The sequence below is a fragment of the Salmo salar genome, unplaced genomic scaffold (assembly GCF_965601325.2).
Source record: "Salmo salar unplaced genomic scaffold, fSalSal1 ptg000257l, whole genome shotgun sequence".
NCBI lineage: Eukaryota > Metazoa > Chordata > Actinopteri > Salmoniformes > Salmonidae > Salmo > Salmo salar.
In genome coordinates this window covers 1,162,723-1,185,266 of record NW_027675339.1, presented here as the reverse complement: position 1 = coordinate 1,185,266, position 22,544 = coordinate 1,162,723, and the positions used below count along the sequence as shown (strand labels likewise).

Below are 22,544 nucleotides of genomic sequence, written 5' to 3'. Positions count from 1 at the left end.
AAACTCAAAAGTAGCCATCTTGAACTACTACCAAACACAAGAGCCAACAAATAGCAAACACTAATGCTTATGACGCTCAACACTGACTAACCACACAATAACAATCTGCATGAGCGGTATGGGCGTCAGTAATGACAGATCCCGGATGAGCTCCCACTTATGTTACGAACCCCTTTGGCCCAGCGGTCTAGGGGGGATGGATACGAGACCCGTAACATAAATCATGCAAATTATAATCGTGACATGTAACAGTGAGAACCAAAAACCACAGACAACTGAAATCTACCGTCAAACTCAAAAGGTTTATTTTAAACACACGGTAAAGGGGTGTGGGAAAAGGGGCTGAGCTGGACCCAAGCAACGAAACAATAATCCAAAACCACCCCTAAGCTAGACTAGCCTATTTCAACAACAGCTAGCTAACTAACCAAAAATACAGTGGGTGGTCCGCCCAGTTCTAACTAGGGTACTTAGACACAGTATTCCTACGGGTAATGTATGCCCATGGGCGACTTGTCTTGGTACCCCCTTTTCCCACCAAACAAACAAACAGTCAAATAACAAAACAATACTCACAGGATTACCGGACAAATGTGACATGTAGTTTGCAAAAACAAAAGAGATCAATACAGAGAGAGAGAGAGAGAGACACAGGGAGATAGAGATTGGACACAAGAGCGAATGAGCACAAAGTTTGATCACAGAGTGAGAATGAGCTAGCGAGATAATGAGCTCGCGAGATAAAAATGAGCTGGGGAGAAAACAACTGACTGGGTTTTTAAACCAAGGGAAAGGGACTGTGATTGGTTGAGGGAAAAGGAACAGGTGTCTTCTGATTGGGGACTGATGATTGTCACCTGTGAGGGGAGAAGGAGAGAAAAGAAACACAGGATACACACTTGTATCCGTAACAGAGACCATGTCTGTGCCTCGATCTAGGTTGGGCAAAATTAAAGATGGCGGTGTTCGCTTTAGCAATCTCACTAGTATAAAGACCTCCTCCATTCCTGCCATTATTGAAAGAGATTGTGATACCTCACATCTCAAAATTGGGTTACTTAATGTTAGATCCCTCACTTCCAAGGCAGTTATAGTCAATGAACTAATCACTGATCATAATCTTGATGTGATTGGCCTGACTGAAACATGGCTTAAGCCTGATGAATTTACTGTGTTAAATGAGGCCTCACCCCTGGTTACACTAGTGACCATACCCCCCGTGCATCCGGCAAAGGCGGAGGTGTTGCTAACATTTACGATAGCAAATTTCAATTTCCAAAGAAAAACAATGACGTTTTCGTCTTTTGAGCTTCTAGTCATGAAATCTATGTAGCCTACTCACTCACTTTTTATAGCTACTGTTTACAGGCCTCCCGGGCCATATGCAGTGTTCCTCACTGAGTTCCCTGAATTCCTATCGGATCTTGTAGTCATAGCAGATAATATTCTCATTTTTGGTGACTTTAACATTCACATGGAAAAGTCCACAGACCCACTCCAAAGGGCTTTTGGAGCCATCATCGACTCAGTGGGTTTTGTCCAACATGTCTCTGGACCTACTCACTGCCACAGTCATACTCTGGACCTAGTTTTGTCCCATGGAATAAATGTTGTGGATCTTAATGTTTTTCCTTATAATCCTGGATTATCGGACCACCATTTTATTGCGTTTGCAATTGCAACAAATAATCTGCTCAGACCCCAACCAAGGAGCATTAAAAGTCGTGCTATAAATTCTCAGACAACCCAAAGATTCCTTGATGCCCTTCCAGACTCCCTCTGCCTACCCAAGGACGTCAGAGGACAAAAATCAGTTAACCACCAAACCAAGGAACTCAATTTAACCTTGCGCAATACCCTAGATGCAGTTGCACCCCTAAAAATTAAAAACATCTGTCATAAGAAACTAGCTCCCTGGTATATAGAAAATACACAAGCTCTGAAGCAAGCTTCCAGAAAATTGGAACGGAAATGGCGCCACACCAAACTGGAAGTCTTCCGACTAGCTTGGAAAGACAGTACTGTGCAGTATCGAAGAGCCCTCACTGTTGCTCGATCATCCTATTTTTCCAACTTAATTGAGGAAAATAAGAACAATCCTAAAAGCATAACAATTATTTTAAGAATTATAGATACAGACCTCCTCTATGCACTCGATATGTCCGATTTTAAAATAGCTTTTTGGTGAAAGCACATTTTGCAATATTCTAAGTACACAGCCCAGGCATCACGGGCTAGCTATTTAGACACCCGGCAAGTTTAGCACTCACCAATATCAGGTTTACTATTATAAAAGTTTGATTACCTTTTGTTGTCTTCGTCAGAATGCACTCCCAGGACTGCTACTTCAATAACAAATGTTGGTTTGGTCCAAAATAATCCATCGTTATATCCGAATAGCGCTGTTTTGTTCGTGCGTTCCAGACACTATCCGAAATGGTAAAGAAGGGTCGCGCGCATGGCGCAATTCGTGACAAAAAAATTCTAAATATTCCATTACCGTACTTCGAAGCATGTCAACCGCTGTTTAAAATCCATTTTTATGCCATTTTTCTCGTAGAAAAGCGATAATATTCCGACCGGGAATCTCCTTTTCGGCAAACAGAGGAAAAAAATCACAAAGACGGGGGCGGTCAGGTCACGCGCCTAAGCCCAGAGTCCCTTGATCGGCCACTTGAGAAAGGCGATAATGTGTTTCAGCCTGGGGCTGGGATGACGACATTCAGGTTTTTCCCGGGCTCTGAGCGCCTATGGACGACGTAGGAAGTGTCACGTTAAGAAGTTCCAGAAATGGTCAGACAGGCCACTTCCTGTAAAGGAATCTCTCAGGTTTTGACCTGCCATTTGAGTTCTGTTATACTCACAGACACCATTCAAATAGTTTTAGAAACTTTAGGGTGTTTTCTATCCATATGTAATAAGTATATGCATATTCTAGTTACTGGGTAGGAGTGGTAACCAGATTAAATCGGGTATGTTTTTTATCCAGCCGTGTCAATACTGCCCCCTAGACCATAACAGGTTAAATAGCTGTAAAATAGTCATATGTTTGAGAAATTGAAGTAATAGGATTTTTAACCTCTCTAGGCTAGGCGGGACGAATTCGTCCCACCTACGTAACAGCCACTGCAAGCCTGTGGCGCGATTTTCAAAACGTTAAAAATCCTATTACTTCAATTTCTCAAACATATGACTATTTTACAGCCATTTAAAGACAAGACTCTCGTTAATCTAACCACACTGTCCGATTTCAAAAAGGCTTTACAACGAAAGCAAAACATTAGATTATGTCAGCAGAGTACCAAGCCAGAAATAATCAGACACCCATTTTTCAAGCCAGCATATAATGTCACCAAAACCCAGAAGACAGCTAAATGCAGCACTCACCTTTGATGATCTTCATCAGATGACAACCCTAGGACATTATGTTATACAATACATGCATGTTTTGTTCAATCAAGTTCATATTTATATCAAAAAACAGCTTTTTACATTAGCATGTGACGTTCAGAACTAGCATACCCCCCGCAAACTTCCGGCGAATTTACTAACAATTTACTAAATTACTCACGATAAACGTTCACAAAAAACATAACAATTATTTTAATAATTATAGATACAGAACTCCTTTATGCACTCGCTATGTCCGATTTTAAAATAGCTTTTCGGTGAAAGCACATTATGCAATATTCTGAGTAGATAGCCCAGCATCACAGGGCTAGCTATTTAGACACCCACCAAGTTTAGCCCTCACCAAAGTCAGATTTACTATAAGAAAAATGTTATTACCTTTGCTGTTCTTCGTCAGAATGCACTCCCAGGACTTCTACTTCAATAACAAATGTTTGTTTGGTTCAAAATAATCCATAGTTATGTTCAAATATCCTCTGTTTTGTTTGTGCGTTCAAGACACTATCCGAAGGGTAAATAAGGGTGACGCGCCCGACGCGTTTCGTGACAAAACATTTCTAAATATTCCATTACCGTACTTCGAAGCATGTCAACCGCTGTTTAAAATCAATTTTTATGCCATTTTTCTCGTAAAAAAGCGATAATATTCCGACCGGGAAACCGTGTTTTAGTTCAAAGACAGAGAAAATAAAAACATGGGGTCACCTCGTGCACGCGCCTCAGTCTCATTGTCCTCTGATAGACCACTTACCAAAGGCGCTAATGTTTTTCAGCCAGGGGCTGCAAAGACATCATTCAGCTTTTTCCCGAGTTCTGAGAGCCTATGGGAGCCGTAGGAAGTGTCACGTTACAGCAAAGATCCTAAGTTTGCAATAAAGAGAGTCAAGAAGCCCAAGGAATGGTCAGAGAGGGCACTTCCTGTACAGAATCTTCTCAGGTTTTTGCCTGCCATATGAGTTCTGTTATACTCACAGACACCATTCAAACAGTTTTAGAAACTTTAGGGTGTTTTCTATCCAAAGCCAATAATTATATGCATATTCTAGTTTCTGGGCAGTAGTAATAACCAGATTAAATCAGGGACGTTTTTTATCTGGCCGTGTAAATACTGCCCCCTACCCATAACAGGTTAAAAAACATGAGCTGGCGCACACCCAGAAAAATAGTTTGTGAGGAGGTGTTGACTAACGGCGAATAAACTATAAACTATCAAAATAAATAAAGTCGCACACTCCATGTTTAAACTCCCAGCAATTGAATGGGTATTTACCAACGTTTCAGCATCACTGTGCCTTCCTCAGGGTGATGTCATGAATACTTGAACCAGGTTATGTTGACAAACAGTGCAATTAGTGTAACCAATGACAATAGTGAGGGCTGTGTCATAATGATTAAGTTAATTAAAATGAATTAGTGAAACTGGTCAAAAATATATGACATATTAAATATATTAATCTATTGTTATCATATAGAAACATCATGGAATATTGTACATCATATTAAATATATTGCTGTATTGTTATCATATAGAAACATCATGGAATATTGTACATCATATTAAATATATTACTCTATTGTTATCATATAGAAACATAATGGAATATTGTACATCATATTAGCATCAACATACATTATTGTTTCATTCAATTTCACATAATGAGGATATTTAATATTTTCAAGTTCAGAAGTCAGAACTCATCACCTGCTATGTAAAAGAGACAGAATAATGCACAATGGTCAATGCTATCTGGGATCCTTGGGACATCCCTACTCTAAACCCTAACCTTAACCCCCTACCTTAACCATTTTAAATGTCAACTTCAACGGGCTAGGGACGTCCCAAGGATGTATCTCTACCTGAAAATACATGATCTAAGTGATTGATAGTTGGTATTCAGCAGTCATAAAGCCTTATTTACTTTAATGAACTACTAAAATAGTGAATTTGTCAGACAGCATAGACAGCAGCTCTACACTTTATTGACTGACTGATCCATTCATCCTTCCATCCCTCCTCAGCCTTCCTCTCCTCTGAAGACCCAGTGAGGGTGGAGCTCAGTCAGAGAGCTGTTTTGGGGGACTGGTTAGGAAGAACACTTCTACAGCCAGAGAGGTGAGAGGTCACACATGGTTTAGATGGTCAATATTTATGTCCCCTTAGCGTTTCATCACGTCAGCTAAAGGGAATATGTTCCATCATCTATGTTTATTTACATTAGTGCAAATTGTCCACTGATATTGGTATAATTTCTCACCCCTTTTGGCTGTATGAAGTTAATTTCCCCTCAGACACACATTTGTTCTTTGATATTATGAAGGTCATTTGTGTCAAATGTACTTTTCCCCACTCATTCACCCCATCTCTTTACATAGCTTATGGATATTCAGTGGCCTGACTGCGTCAAAGGCCCATCCTGGTAGATCTGAACCTAATGCAGCTTGGAGTGATCAGAAGTCACATTTAGGTGCCAGGTGTAACTGAGGCCATAGATGCTCCATATCCATTACTTTGAGTGTTTTATATAATATGACTAAATGTGTTTCTGTGTTGCAGGGACAGTCAAGAAATGTAACAGCAAGGCCACAGAACATGACATAAGCAGAGCTGTGGGAGACCACTTCAAGCCCCTGGTAGAGCCGGGGGTGGTGTTTACCACTCCACCACGCCTTCAGCAGGCTGGAAAAGTGGGATTGATCTGGTTGATCCATTTGTTTGTGTCCGTTTCCAGTAGTTGAATCCTTTGACATATTGTTGAATTAAACATTTATCTTCAACAAATGCACTGGGTTGGTTGAAAAGTGATACTAAACGTACATACCAGCACTATTTTGACATAGTGGGAGATATACTGAATTTATACTGTTTTCATAATAAGATGGACCAAGATACGTATTTACAAGAGTCTGTTGATTGTCAGTCATTGGGTTCATTAGTTTTGCAATATGTTCAAATCAAATCAAGCTTTATTTATACAGCACATTTCAGACATGGATGCTTCACAGGAAAAAAATAAAACAATGAAAATAAACAGAAATATTTACCACAACAAACATAAGATTAACAACTGAAAGACGAATTAGCATTCTAAGGAAAATCCATTGATTAAAATATTAATTGGATGCAACATCCAACCCAAAATATAACTTGTTTTTTAGGAGGGGCTCTGAAAGACACTATGGGGGTGTCCACTGAAAGTTGACTAGTAACAACAACTGGGACCTAAAAGACACCCACCATGAGACCCACTAAATCTGCCCAAGAAGAGGCAAACAGAAGAAAAACCCACACCAAACTTAAAGACAGGAAGCAAACCAAAAAGGTGGAGCAACTAAAGGTGTTGACTCTCCACATGTATCAAGACAACTGGAGCACTGGGCCAGACACTCTTAAATAGAACCTGGACCAGCTCAGGTGAAACACCTTCCCACTAACGAGATGGACAAGCCAGCACAGGTGTAACACATACTGACTAACGAGGTGACACCAATCAGTACGAGCTAGACGGGCTAACGAGCTAGACGGGCTAACGAGCTAGACGTGCTAACGAGCTAGACGTGCTAACGAGCTAAACGTGCTAACGGGCTATACGTGCTAATGAGCTATACGTGCTAACGAGCGAGAAGTGTCAACAATTAAAAACAAGAAAAACACATTTCTTAATAATAATATACAATCAAAATATTTTTGTATCCTTTTTCTTACTATAGAATCCTAAAACTCACTAGCTTCTAGAACTCTCATCTTCCTAAAACTCACTAGCTTCTAGAACTCTCGTCTTCCTAAAACTCACTAGCTTCTAGAACTCTCGTCTTTCTAAATACCACTAGCTTCTAGAACTCTCATCCCCTTGGAACCCAGACAAAACTCATCTCCAATACGGAAAAACGTGCAGTCAAAATAAATTGTAATGCACTGACAAAACACAAATCTTTTTGACTGCCCACCCTTGAGACAATCAGCAACCAAGTTGTCCTCACCACAGACATGTCTGATTTCAAGAGGAAACCCCTGCAATATCCATAGTAACTTTCCACCTCACTGCGGAGCTTATCTCTCTTTTCAGGGTTCACTAGATAGGCATGTTGTTGGAACGGGGCCCAGTCCCCAATGTCATGCTCTAGTACATTTGGGTTGGCACATCTGAGAATGAACCCTGATATTCTAAAAGCAGGGCAGCAATGTCAATATAAATTGTACCAAAAATTGCCAGTTGGTTGCATAAATAATTATGATTACTAAATCTTACATGAATATTAAACATGAAATATAAAAACCAAATGTACACCCCTTTGTTAATATGTATTAGCAATAATTCACTTAATGGTGAGGCATAAAATGTATCTTTTGTCAGGCTGAATGTTTGAGTCCTGCTACTTCAGTAGTGGAATAAAGACAATTAGTACTTGAATGTTGTAAATAAATACTGGAGTGATGTAGGATTGTTCATATAATTGATTATTGTACTGTGACTATGTGTTTAGGCTGCAAGTATGTTGAAATTAAATTGTTTTCTTTTCAACTTTCACTTTCAACTAAAACCAAACTTATATTGTATGTCGGGCAAAGTCTTATTTTCAACGACATTTTGCTAGGTGAGATATCCCCCAATGTCACAGTTTAAACGTGTCCAAATCAGTAGTACAAATGCAGAAACAGTTTAGCAATAAATCACTGATATCGATTAGGGGGGAAATCAGGTTGTACGTGCTGTTGAAACTAACACAACAAAAAAAAACACATGGAAATGGAGATATCTTTCACCTCACTGGTTAGACAACCTGCAGAAGACAGTCAGCTACATTTTGGAGTGATGCATTTAAATTTAGGGGTCGCTAAACAAAGGAACACAACATTTATGTCATCACTCATCGATATCATGTTGAAATCAATTGTGTGAGAGGAGGGAGATGAGGATGCACGTCCTGTTAAACTAACAGCTCAAAATCCACATGGAATCTGGGAGTAATGTGTACATCCCTGGTTAGAGGACAATTTGTAGAAAACAGCTAGCTACATTTTGAAGTGTTGCATTTTGATTCCAGTGGGTCACCAACATGGTAAATGTAAAACAACTCTTTTTGTGTTAGTCACTTTTTGTTAAATCACATAAATAGTAACTCTTCCATTTCAGAGCCTGGATTTTCCCCCTGAGGCTAATATCCATATCATGTTGAAATCAATAGAACAGGGGACAAACGTTTAGGGTTCTACATTGTGACATCATTAAAATATTCCTACTACAATGTTAAAACATTCTACATTGTGACATTAATTCATTGATATCATGAAACAACTCCTTAATGTATTTTCTGATATTTGATCAGAGATCTTTTATCAGATTATCTCTGGTCACAGCCATGAGATTTCTCTCCTGTGTGTGTTTTCTGGTGTCTCGTCAGCTGGCCAGATTGAACAAAACTCTTCCCACATTGAGTACAGCTATAGGGTTTCTCTCCTGTGTGTGTTCTCTGGTGAAGAGTCAGATTGCGCAAGCAAGTAAAACTCTTCCCACACTCATCACATATATACGGTTTCTCTCCTGTGTGTATTCTCTGGTGTGATATCAGGCTGCTTCGATGAGTAAAACTCTTCCCACATTGATCACAGCTAAAAGATTTCTCTCCTGTGCGTGTTCTCTGGTGGAATTTCAGGCTGGTTGATTGAGTAAAACTCTTCCCACATTCATCACAGCTATATGGTTTCTCTCCTGTGTGTGTTCTCTGGAGTAAAACTCTTCCCACATTCATCACAGCTATAAGATTTCTCTCCTGTGTGTGTTCTTTGGTGTACAATAAGATGGCTAGATGTATCAAAACTCTTCCCACATTGAGTACAGCAATAAGCTTTCTCTACTGTGTGGCTTCTCTGATGAATTGTAATGCCTGCTGATGAGGTGAATCTCTTCCCACAGTCAGAGCAGCAGTGAGTTCTCTTCCTTGTGGGTCTCTGCAGGTGTTTCTTGAGGTGTTCTGATCTGGAGAGACTCTTCTCTGCCTCTTCAGCATCATGATGTCATGATGTTGTTGAGGCTCCCCAGAGGATCCACGATAGTCCCATATCTCTCCTGTGTGAATGGCAAAGTCAGACAGATGGTTAAAGGCCCACAACAGCGGAAATCCACTGTTTATTTGAGGTAAAAGGTGATGCCCAGAGCATACCCATGAAGTTCTACAACAATTGACGTCTGTTAAATGATTTGACAATAAAGACAGACAAGTTAGCAACAAGTCATATTTTGTCTTGTTTTCACATTAGTGTTAACTAGAAATAAGTTATTAATGCCGGCGACCCAAAACAAAAAACGACCCAAAACAACGGCGCCGCAGAAGGGGCAGACGGAGCGGTCTTCTGGTCAGGCTCTGTAGACGGACACATCGCGCACCGCTCCCGAGTTTACTACTCGCCAATGTCCAGTCTCTTGACAACAAGGTAGACGAAATCCGAGCAAGGATTGCCTTCCAGAGAGACATCAGAGATTGTAACGTTCTTTGTTTCACGGAAACATGGCTCACTCGGGATACGTTATCAGAGTCGGTACAGCCACCTGGTTTCTTCACGCATCGCGCCGACAGAAACAAACATCTCTCTGGTAAGAAGAAGGGCGGGGGTGTATGCCTTATGATTAACGAGACGTGGTGTGATCATAACAACATACAGGAACTCATGTCCTTTTGGTCACTTGACCTAGAATTCCTTACAATCAAATGCCGACCGCATTATCTACCAAGAGAATTCTCTTCGATCATAATCACAGTCGTGTATATCCCGCCCCAAGCATACACATAGACGGCCCTGAAAAAACTTAATTGGACTCTATGTAAATTGGAAACCACATATCCTGAGGCTGCATTTATTGTAGCTGGGGGATTTTAACAGGGCTAATCTGAAAACAAGGCTCCCCAAATTCTATCAGCATATCGATTGCGCAACCATGGCTGGCAAAAACCCTAGATCATTGTTATTCTAACTTCTGCGACACATACAAAGCCCTCCCCCGCCCTCCTTTCGGAAAATCTGACCATAACTCAATTTTGTTGCTCCCAGCCTATAGACAGAAACTAGAACAGGAAACGCTCAGGTCTGTTCAACGCTGATCCGACCAATCGGAGTCCACGCTTCAAGATTGCTTCGATCACGTGGACTGGGATATGTTCCGCATAGCGTCGGACAATAACATTGATGAATACGCTGATTCGGTGAGCGAGTTTATTAGCAAGTGCATCGGTGATGTTGTACCTACAGCGACTATTAAAACCTTCCCCAACCAGAAACTGTGGGTTGATGGCAGCATTCGCGCAAAACTGAAAGCGCGAACCACTGCTTTTAATCAGGGCAAAGCAACTGGAAACATGACCGAATACAAACAGTGTAGCTATTCCCTCCGGAAGGCAATCAAACAAGCTAAGCGTCAGTATAGAGACAAAGTAGAGTCGCAATTTACGGCTCAGACACGAGAGGTATGTGGCAGGGTCTACAGTCAATCACGGACTACAAAAAGAAAACCAGCCCCGTCGCAGACCACGATGTCTTGTTCCCAGACAAACTAAACAACTTCTTTGCTCGCTTTGAGGACAATACAGTGCCACCGACACAGCCCGCTACCAAAACCTGTGGGCTCTCCTTCACTGCAGCCAACGTAAGTAAAACATTTAAACGTGTTAACGCTCGCAAGGCTGCCGGCCCAGACGACATCCTTAGCCGCGTCCTCAGAGCATACGGACATATTCAATCCATCCTTATGACAGTCTGCTGTTCCCACATGCTTCAAGAGGGCCACCATTGTTCCTGTTCCCAAGAAAGGTAAGGTAACTGAGCTAAATGACTATCGCCCCGTAGCACTCACTTCCGTCATCATGAAGTGCTTTGAGAGACTAGTCAAGGACCATATCACCTCCACCCTACCTGACACCCTAGACCCACTCCAATTTGCTTACCACCCCAATAGGTCCACAGACGACGCAATCACACTGCCCTAACCCATCTGGACAAGAGGAATACCTATGTAAGAATGCTGTTCATCGACTACAGATCTGCATTTAACACCCTAGTACCCTCCAAACTCGTCATTAAGCTCGAGACCCTGGGTCTCGACCCCGCCCTGTGCAACTGGGTACAGAACGTCCTGACAGGCCGCCCCCAGGTGGTGAGGGTAGGAAACAACATCTCCACCCCGCTGATCCTCAACACTGGGGCCCCACAAGGGTGTGTTCTCAGCCCTCTCCTGTACTCCCTGTTCACCCATGACTGCGTGGCCATGCATGCCTCCAACTCAATCATCAAATTTGCAGATGACACTACAGTGGCTTGATTACAAACAACAACGACGGGCCCTCGGAGTGTGGTGTCAGGAATTTTTGTTTAAATATTTGTTTTTACCTTTATTTAACTAGGCAAGTCAGTTAAGAACAAATTCTTATTTTCAATGACGGCCTACCCTGGTTAAGTGCCTTGTTCAGGGGCAGAACGACAAGTTTTTACCTTGTCAGCTCGGGGATTCGAACTTGCAACCGTTCGGCTGCCGCCCCGGTATAGAGTACAGTATATACATATGAGCTGAGTAATGTAGAGTATGTAAACATTATATAAAGTGGCTAGTGATACATTTTATTACATCAAATGTTTTATTATTAATGTCGCTAGGTTTTGGGTTACGGTTGCTACAATAGCTTTTTCTATGAATTTGAGAATGGTAACATTTCTCCAGCCCCCATTCCTCAACTGTTTACCAAACCAAGTCTATGGGCAGCCATTTTGTACGTGTTTAAACCCTAGGTTGTCCCTTTAAAAAAGCCACATCACATCAAAAAGCCAAGTCACATCTGCAGTTGAAACAATAACAAAGCTGTCATTCCACCACTGTTTTGGTAATAAGATGATGATGATGGGTCTGGAGAAATGTAACTACTCTGAAATTCATAGACAGACCTATGGATTCAAGGACTGACCATCCATGATGTCAACATTATAGTTTTAACCATGTTGAGGCTATACAGTGTTGATTACATTGTTTCTAAACATTGGAGTAAAAAAAGCTTATTTGGGGTTCTGATGGGGTACAACAGTTGAACTAAGCTCATGAGGCCATTTGCACACACTGTACACTGTATATAGACTTTTTCTATTGTGTTATTAACTGTACATTTGTTTATTCCATGTGTAACTCTGTGTTGTTGTTTGTGTCGCACTGCTTTGCTTTATCTTGGCCAGGTCGTAGTTGTAAATGAGAACTTGTTCTCAACTGGCCTACCTGGTTAAATAAAGATGAAATAAAAAACATTTAAAACATGAGGCATCTGATGGGGTACAACAGTTGAACTAAGCTCATGTGTTATATTCTTCAAGAATCAATGGCTATAAATAAATAATTTAAAAGTCAAAATATTGATGTAGCAATTGCAGATTTCCCCTTTAACACCAAACATCAGATCAACAACTGCAGAGTTTGTGCCTCTGTATTTAAGACAGTACTTACTAGTGTTAATCAGGGCCCGTTCATCGTTAGAACCATTGGACGCCTTAACATGCGTTTGGGAAACCGGGCCCAGATATCCAGTTTCCTCCTCTTCTTCACTCCAAAAACTGTATACTCCTCTTTCTCTTCTTTCACAGTTACGTCTTTCTCTTCTTCTTTCACGCTAACAGCCTCACCCTCTACTTGTTTTCGTATTGTAACATCCTTCTCTTCCTCCTCCTCTTTGACGAGAGCTTCTTTCTCCGTCCAGCAGACCTCTTCTTTAACAGGAGAGTAGCTTAGTGAACTCATGGTCGGAGATAATAGCTAGCTAGCATTAGCGACTAGCCTAGTTCTAAGATAACTTAGCAAACCAGCTAGCTGACAAACAACGTAAATATATAATTAAATGGGCCAACAAGTACATACGACAGAAGTGTGTTTAATACACAGCGACTGATATACACCAAAACAGTGTAAAGAGCGTGAATGTTGTAGCTATGTTTGGTAGAAAGCTACCGAGGTGTCTGACTAGCTGTTGTTGTTGAAGGAGCGTCCCGTCCACTAGATTATACGTCACACTGGCAGCATCGCCTGAACCTAAAAGACGCACATCGCCATCTGCTGACTGTACTAAGCAACGCAGTTGAGGAACCAAACGTTTATTTTTCATTTATTTCAGAAAAGTTTAATATTATATTAAGTCGTTCAAAGAGAAGCATGTGTTGATTGATTCGTTTTTAATGAGTGAGAATTTAATACAAACTTTACACCCACTACATATTTGCATTGAACCATACTTCTGACATGGATCATTTTGACCCCAGAGGCATATCTTTTATCATAGCCAAAATGTATTTTATTAAATTCTACCAATTTTTCATGACTTTGTCAATCAACTTGTTCTTAATAAATCTAAATCATGGTTTAGTGTTTCTGTATCAATATGGACTTTTAACAAATTCAAATCCTTTGGAGTCATTTTGACCCCAGCCAAAAGCACCTTTGATAAATAGGACGTTTATTTCAAATCAAAATCACATTTTATTGGTCACATACACATGTTTAGCAGATGTTATTGTGGGTGTAGTGAAATGCTTGTGTTTCTAGCTCCGACAGTGCAGTAATATCTAACAAGTAATATCTAACAATTTCACAACATAGACCCAATACACACAAATCTAAGTATTTGAATCTAGGTTTCTCTGTAGACATGATCCATCCCACCAGAGGGTGGAGGGGCTCCTGTATCAGTGGTTTTGATCAGATAGACACCTGCAGACACACAGTATAGTGCCTCCCATGTACTCTCCTAAGATTGGACTTTTCTATGCCACGTATCACATGACTGTGTACAAAACTGCCAATGGTAGAAAACTCTGCCAGCGGTTTACAATGCATTCGTGAAGTATTCAGACCCCTTCACTTTGGAGGAGAGAGCAGCTGTAACACAGTACCTGGTCTAGTTCATGACATTGAGGAGGAGAGAGCAGCTGTAACAGTACCTGGTCTAGTTCATGGCATTGAGGAGGAGAGAGCAGCTGTAACACAGTACCTGGTCTAGTTCATGGCATTGAGGAGGAGAGAGCAGCTGTAACACAGTACCTGGTCTAGTTCATGACATTGAGGAGGAGAGAGCAGCTGTAACACAGTACCTGGTCTAGTTCATGACATTGAGGAGGAGAGAGCAGCTGTAACACAGTACCTGGTCTAGTTCATGGCATTGAGGAGAGAGAGCAGCTGTAACACAGCACCTGGTCTAGTTCATGGCATTGAGGAGGAGAGAGCAGCTGTAACAGTACCTGGTCTAGTTCATGACATTGAGGAGGGGAGAGCAGCTGTAACACAGTACCTGGTCTAGTTCATGACATTGAGGAGGAGAGAGCAGCTGTAACACAGTACCTGGTCTAGTTCATGGCATTGAGGAGGAGAGAGCAGCTGTAACACAGTACCTGGTCTAGTTCATGACATTGAGGAGGAGAGAGCAGCTGTAACACAGTACCTGGTCTAGTTCATGACATTGAGGAGGAGAGAGCAGCTGTAACACAGTACCTGGTCTAGTTCATGACATTGAGGAGGAGAGAGCAGCTGTAACAGTACCTGGTCAAGTTCATGACATTGAGGAGGAGAGAGCAGCTGTAACACAGTACCTGGTCTAGTTCATGACATTGAGGAGGAGAGAGCAGCTGTAACACAGTACCTGGTCTAGTTCATGGCATTGAGGAGGAGAGAGCAGCTGTAACACAGTACCTGGTCTAGTTCATGACATTGAGGAGGAGAGAGCAGCTGTAACACAGTACCTGGTCTAGTTCATGACATTGAGGAGGAGAGAGCAGCTGTAACACAGTACCTGGTCTAGTTCATGGCATTGAGGAGAGAGCAGCTGTAACAGTACCTGGTCTAGTTCATGACATTGAGGAGGAGAGAGCAGCTGTAACACAGTACCTGGTCTAGTTCATGACATTGAGGAGGAGAGAGCAGCTGTAACAGTACCTGGTCTAGTTCATGACATTGAGGAGGAGAGAGCAGCTGTAACACAGTACCTGGTCTAGTTCATGGCATTGAGGAGAGAGCAGCTGTAACACAGTACCTGGTCTAGTTCATGACATTGAGGAGGAGAGAGCAGCTGTAACACAGTACCTGGTCTAGTTCATGGCATTGAGGAGGAGAGAGCAGCTCTAACAGTACCTGGTCTAGTTCATGGCATTGAGGAGAGAGCAGCTGTAACACAGTACCTGGTCTAGTTCATGACATTGAGGAGGAGAGAGCAGCTGTAACACAGTACCTGGTCTAGTTCATGACATTGAGGAGGAGAGAGCAGCTGTAACACAGTACCTGGTCTAGTTCATGGCATTGAGGAGGAGAGAGCAGCTGTAACACAGTACCTGGTCTAGTTCATGACATTGAGGAGGAGAGAGCAGCTGTAACACAGTACCTGGTCTAGTTCATGACATTGAGGAGGAGAGAGCAGCTGTAACACAGTACCTGGTCTAGTTCATGAAATTGAGGAGGAGAGAGCAGCTGTAACACAGTACCTGGTCTAGTTCATGACATTGAGGAGGAGAGAGCAGCTGTAACACAGTACCTGGTCTAGTTCATGACATTGAGGAGGAGAGAGCAGCTGTAACAGTACCTGGTCTAGTTCATGACATTGGGAAAGGGACAAGGGGGATATTAAGAGGGACCAAGAGTCTGTTGATTGGTCAGTCATTGGGTTCATTTGTTTTACAATATGTTCAAATCAAATCAAGCTTTATTTATACAGCACATGTCAGACATGGATGCAACACAATGGCTTCACAGGAAAAAACTATGAAAATAATCAGAAATATTTAGTACACAAATATGAGGATAAAAAACAATAATAACAACTGAAAGACTAATGAGCATTGTAAGGAAATGCCATTGATTAAAATATCAACAATATGATGCAATATCCAACCCAAAATATAACTTGTTTTTTAGGAGGGGCTCTGAAAGACACTATGGGGGTGTCCACTGGAAGTTGACTAGTAACAACAACTGGGACCTAAAAGACACCCACCATGAGACCCACTAAATCTGCCCAAGAAGAGGAAAACAAAAGAAAAACCCACACCAAACTTAAAGACAGGAAGTAAACCAAAAAGGTGGAACAACTAAAGGTGTTGACTCTCCACATGTATCAAGACAACTGGAGCACTGGGCCAGACACTCTTAAATAGAACCTGGACCAGCTCAGGTGAAACACCTTCCCACTAACGAGATGGACAAGCCAGCACAGGTGTAACACATACTGACTAACGAGGTGACACCAATCAGTGCGTCCTACGTGCTAACGAGCTAGACGGGCTGACGAGCTAGACGTGCTAACGAGCTAGACGTGCTAACGAGCTAGACGGGCTAACGAGCTAGACGGGCTAACGAGCCAGACGCGCTAACGAGCTAGACGGGCTAACGAGCCAGACGCGCTAACGAGCTAGACGCGCTAACGAGCTAGACGGGCTAACGAGCTAGACGTGCTAACGAGCCAGACGGGCTAACGAGCTAGACGTGCTAACGAGCTAAACGTGCTAACGAGTTAGACGTGCTAACGAGCTGGACGTGCTAACGAGCTAGACGTGCTAAAGTCCAACCTCAAAACAAAATGGAAAAACCAAAGACTAACACCTTAAAAGTTTGCTTACCACCAACAGAAAACAACTTCAATTTCACATTATAATCAACTACAATGCTTCACCTTCTACAATATAAACATGGTGTCTACTGGCTGTCAACTATTAAAAACAAGAAAAAAACCTTGTCTTCCTAAAACGCTTCTGGAACACATTTTTTATATTTTTTTTCCCCACTAGCTTCTAGAACTCTGGTCCCCTTGGAATGAAAAATACGGAAAAGAATAAGAGATAAAACTCATCGCCAAAAAACCTCTCGTCTTCCTAAAACTCACTAGATTCTAGAACTCTCATCCCCTTGGAACGAGCCCAAACAAAACTCAATCTCCAATATGGAAATGTTTTATTTTTTTTACAACGGAAAACCAGTCAAAATAAATTGTAATCAATGGCAACGCACTGGCTAACGCAAAACTTTTTAACTGCCCACAATCAGCAACCAAGTTGTCCTTACCACGGACATGTCTGATTTCGAGCTTCTCTCTCTTCTCAGGGTTCACTAAATAGGCATGTTGTTGGATCGGGGCCCAGTCCCCAATGTCATGCTCTAGTACATTTGGGTTGGCACATCTGAGAATGAACCCTGATATTCTAATAGCAGGGCAACAATGTCAATATAATTGTACCAAAAATTGTCAGTTGGTTGCATAAATAAATATTTGGTTGCATAGTCTACTTTCAACAGCTTTTCAATGACATTTTTCTAGGTGGGATAGCCCAATGTCAAAACACAGTTTTAACATGTACAAATCAATAACCAATATGCAGAAACAGTTTGTGATAAATTGAAAACCTAAACATAACATGTGCTATATACACAAACATCTGCCACAATAATCATATTACTTTTTAAAAACAAGCTCCTTATAAACTGCACAAGCACCAAAACAGCTGTTGTTTTGACAAGTAGCAATAAATCACTGATATCGATTAGGGGTGAAATCAGGTTGTACATGATGTTGAAACTAACACAACTAAAATAAACACATGGAAATGGGAGATATATTTTACCTCACTGGTTAGAGGACAACCTGCAGAAGACAGTCAGCTACATTTTGGAGTGAAACATTTAAATTTAGGGGTCCCTAAACAAAGGAACACAACACTTATTTGTCATAACTCATCGCTAAAATCATTTGTGTGACAGAAGGGAGATGAGGTTGCACGTCCTGTTAAAACAGCTAAAAAACCACACGGAATCTGGGAATAATGTGTACATCCCTGGTTAGAGGACAATTTATAGAAAACAGCTAGCTACATTTTGAAGTGTTGCATTTTGATTCAAGTTGGTCATCAATGTGGTAAGTGTAACAACTTTTTTTGTTAGTCACTTTTTGTTAAATCACATAAATAGTAACTCTTCCATTTCAGAGCCTGGATTTTCCCCCTGAGGCTAATATCCATATCATGCTGAAATCAATAGAACAGGGGACAAACGTTTAGGGTTCTACATTGTGACATCTATATTATACACCTACTACAATGTTAAAACATTCTACATTTCATATCATTGATATCATGAAACAACTCCTTCATGGATTTTCTGATGTTTGATCAGAGATTGTTTATCAGAGTATCTCTTCCCACATTGATCACAGCTATGAGGTTTCTCTCCTGTGTGTTCTATGGTGTACCTTCAGACCACTAGAACTAACAAACCCCTTCCCACATTGATCACAGCTAAAAGTATTCTCTCCTGTGTGTGTTCTATGGTGTATCTTCAGCTGTCTAGATGAAATAAAACTCTTCCAACATTGAGTACAGCTATATGGTTTCTCTCATTTCTCTGTTGTATGTGTTCTCTGATGTGATATCAGGCTTCTTGACTGGGTAAAACTCTTCCCACATTGAGTACAGCTAAAAGATTTCTCTCCTGTGTGTGTTCTCTGATGTGATTTCAGGCTAGCTGACTTTCTATAACTCCTTCCACATTGATTACAGCTAAAAGCTTTCTCTCCTGTGTGTGTTATCTGGTGTCTCTTCAGAAAGCTAGAATGAACAAAACTCTTCCCACACTGAGTACAGCTAAAAGGTGTCTCTCTTGTGTGTGTTCTCTGATGTGATATCAGGCTACCTGACAGGGCATAACTCCTTCCACATTGATTACAGCTAAAAGGTTTCTCTCCTGTGTGTGTTCTCTGATGTGATATCAGGCGACCTGACAGGGCATAACTCTTTCCACATTGAGTACAGCCAAAAGGTTTCTCTTCAGTGTGAATTCTTTGATGTATTTTAAGTTTTACTGAGGAGTTTAATCTTTTCCCACAGTCAGAGCAGAAGTAAGATTTCTTCCCTGTGGGTCTCTGCAGGTGTTTCTTGAGGAGTTCTGATCTGGAGAGACTCTTCTCTGCCTCGTCAGCATCATGAGGTTGTTGAGGCTCCCCAGAGGATCCACGATAGTCCCGTCTCTCTCCTGTGTGAACAACAAAGTCATACAGATGGTTAAATGCCCACAACAGCAGAAATCCACTGTTTATTTGAGGTAAAAAGGGATGACCAGAGAGTACCCATGAAGTTGTACAACAATTGACAAGACAGTCAAGACCTAAGCAGTGTGCCAGACAACTTTTGGCCTCCAATATAGGCCCCTTTCTGTGTTTGCTAAAATTGCAGTGATGCACATGCAATTTGGTTGTAGAAACTCCTCCATTCTAATGAGGAAACCACTAGTTATGGATGTAGTATATCTGGTAATGAGGAAACCACTAGTTATGGATGTAGTATATCTGGTAATGAGGAAACCACTAGTTATGGATGTAGTATATCTGGTAATGAGGAAACCACTAGTTATGGATGTAGTATATCTGGTAATGAGGAAACCACTAGTTATGGATGTAGAATATCTGGTAATGAGGAAACCACTAGTTATGGATGTAGTATATCTGGTAATGAGGAAACCACTAGTTATGGATGTAGTATATCTGGTAATGAGGAAACCACTAGTTATGGATGTAGTATATCTGGTAATGAGGAAACCACTAGTTATGGATGTAGTATATCTGGTAATGAGCAAACCACTAGTTCAAGACAGGCAGTAATAAAGCCTCTCTTGAAAAAGCCAAACTTTGACCTAGAAAATATAAAAAACTATCGGCCTATATCGAATCTTCCATTCCTCTCAAAACTTTTTGAAAAAGCTGTTGCGCAGCAACTCACTGCCTTCCTGAAGACAAACAATGTATATGAAATGCTTCAGTCTGGTTTTAGACCCCATCATAGCACTGAGACTGCACTTGTGAAGGTGGTAAATGACCTTTTAATGGCGTCAGACCGAGGCTCTGCATCAGTCCTCGTGCTCCTAGACCTTAGTGCTGCTTTTGATACCATTGATCACCACATTCTTTTGGAGAGATTGGAAACCCAAATTGGTCTACACGGACAAGTTCCGGCCTGGTTTAGATCTTATCTGTCGGAAAGATATCAGTTTGTCTCTGTGGATGGTTTGTCCTCTGACAAATCAACTGTACATTTCGGTGTTCCTCAAGGTTCCGTTTCAGGACCACTATTGTTTTCACTATATATTTTACCTCTTGGGGATGTCATTCGAAAACATAATGTTAACTTTCACTACTATGCGGATGACACACAGCTGTACATTTCGATGAAACATGGTGAAGCCCCAAAATTGTCCTCGCTGGAAGCCTGCGTTTCAGACATAAGGAAGTGGATGGCTGCAAACTTTCTACTTTTAAACTTGGACAAAACAGAGATGCTTGTTCTAGGTCCCAAGAAACAAAGAGATCTTCTGTTGAATCTGACAATTAATCTTGATGGTTGTACAGTCGTCTCAAATAAAACTGTGAAGGACCTCTGCGTTACTCTGGACCCTGATCTCTCTTTTGACGAACATATCAAGACTGTTTCAAGGACAGCTTCTTTCCATTTATGTAACATTGCAAAAATCAGAAATGTTCTGTCCAAAAATGATGCAGAAAAATTAATCCATGCTTTTGTTACTTCTAGGTTGGACTACTGCAATGCTCTACTTTCCGGCTACCCGGATAAAGCACTAAATAAACTTCAGTTAGTGCTGAATACGGCTGCTAGAATCCTGACTAAACCCAACATTTGTATCATATTACTCCAGTGCTAGCCTCCCTACACTGGCTTCCTGTTAACCTGTTGGGTCTAGGGGGCAGCATTTGCACGTCTGGATAAAAAAAATGTACCCGATTTAATCTGGTTACTAATCCTACCCAGTAACTAGAATATGCATATACTTATTATATATGGATAGAAAACACTCTAAAGTTTCTAAAACTGTTTGAATGGTGTCTGTGAGTATAACATAACTCATTTGGCAGGCAAAACCCTGAGACATTTTCTGACAGGAAGTGGATACCTGATGTGTTGTATTGACTTTAAACCTATCCCATTGAAAAACACAGGGGTTTAGGAATATTTTGGCACTTCCTATTGCTTCCACTAGATGTCACCAGCCTTTACAAAGTGTTTTGAGTCTTCTGGAGGGAGATCTGACCGAACAAGAGCCATGGAACGATGATGGCCCATTAGACACCTTGCGCGCGAGTTCATGTTGGGTACCCTCGTTCCAATACGTTATAAAAGAGTATGCATTCGTCCACCTTGAATATTATTCATGTTCTGGTTAACCTGTTGGGTCTAGGGGGCAGCATTTGCACGTCTGGATAAAAAAAATGTACCCGATTTAATCTGGTTACTAATCCTACCCAGTAACTAGAATATGCATATACTTATTATATATGGATAGAAAACACTCTAAAGTTTCCAAAACTGTTTGAATGGTGTCTGTGAGTATAACAGAACTCATTTGGCAGGCAAAACCCTGAGACATTTTCTGACAGGAAGTGGATACCTGATGTGTTGTATTGACTTTAAACCTATCCCATTGAAAAACACAGGGGTTTAGGAATATTTTGGCACTTCCTATTGCTTCCACTAGATGTCACCAGCCTTTACAAAGTGTTTTGAGTCTTCTGGAGGGAGATCTGACCGAACAAGAGCCATGGAACGATGATGTCCCATTAGACACCTGGCGCGCTAATTCATGTTGGGTACCCTCGTTCCAATACGTTATAAAAGAGTATGCATTCGTCCACCTTGAATATTATTCATGTTCTGGTTAAAAAAGGCCCTAATGATTTATGCTATACAACGTTTGACATGTTTGAACGAACGGAAATATATTTTTTCCCCTCGTTCATGACGAGAAGTCCGGCTGGCTTACATCATGTGCTAACGAGATGGAGATTTTTGGACATAAATGATGAGCTTTTTTGAACAAAACTACATTCGTTATGGACCTGTGATACCTGGAAGTGACATCTGATGAAGAGAATCAAAGGTAATGGATTATTTACATAGTATATTCGATTTTAGATCTCCCCAACATGACGTCTAGTCTGTATCGCAAAGCGTATTTTTCTGGGCGCAGTGCTCAGATTATTGCAAAGTGTGATTTCCCAGTAAGGTTATTTTTAAATCTGGCAAGTTGATTGCGTTCAAGAGATGTAAATCTATAATTCTTTAAATGACAATATAATAT

General features: G+C 41.1%; 1 long non-coding RNA gene across 1 annotated transcript in view; it reads right to left on the bottom strand.

Moving 5' to 3' along the window:
* Window positions 1–283: 283 nt before the first annotated feature.
* Window positions 284–22,544, bottom strand: part of LOC145867298 (uncharacterized) — a 680,253-nt gene continuing 657,992 nt past the window's right edge. The window contains exon 2 of the long non-coding RNA XR_014383296.1: window positions 284–857. This is a non-coding gene — a long non-coding RNA (uncharacterized LOC145867298). The remainder of the gene's footprint in view (window positions 858–22,544) is intronic.